Here is a 597-nt window from a genome sequence, read left to right as displayed (position 1 = left end):
CTCTGTGCCTCTGGGAGCCTCTCGCTGTCTTCTCTAGGCTGATGTCTCTGTCACAGAGACTTCAGAATATTTGACCTAGAAAGGCCCTCAAGGTCACACACTGTGACTCATGACGACCTGACCCAGAGTGGAAGCTCAGAAATTCTTACTGCCCTGGGGAAGGAGTTCACCTGCAAAATGAGAGCATTAGTGCCTTTGGAAAAGTACTTCAGTTCCAAAGTAACTTCAGTTGTTCCAGTTGCTAACTTCTGAGGTCAGACAGGAAGGCAGTTGCTATGGCGACATCTTTGGCAGTCTATTTTCATCTTTCTTAGGTCCCAAACAACAGCTTCCAGCAGGTTCCTGCAGGGTCTGGAGGAGAAAGTTTAAAGCCGGCCCAGCAACTGCACTCGGCCAATCTCCTGCCAGATTTCAGTGCAAGAGGAAGACAGCAGCCAATGAGGAGGCCTGGAGCTTGTGTCATCCTCCTGGAGCTGGAATAACCAGAAGGCAGGGCACGTAACCGTTTCCATGGTGACCTCCCTCGCAACCCTGACTGGTCCTGTTTATGAGCACTGGAAAATTCCACCCAGCCCATGGGCTGATTTTTTTTTTTTT

The sequence above is a fragment of the Orycteropus afer genome, unplaced genomic scaffold (assembly GCF_000298275.1).
Source record: "Orycteropus afer afer isolate SDZICR_OR568_19922 unplaced genomic scaffold, OryAfe1.0 scaffold00130, whole genome shotgun sequence".
Taxonomy (NCBI): domain Eukaryota; kingdom Metazoa; phylum Chordata; class Mammalia; order Tubulidentata; family Orycteropodidae; genus Orycteropus; species Orycteropus afer.
The sequence above is the reverse complement of the archived record's forward strand: the minus strand, read 5'-3'. Positions refer to the sequence as shown.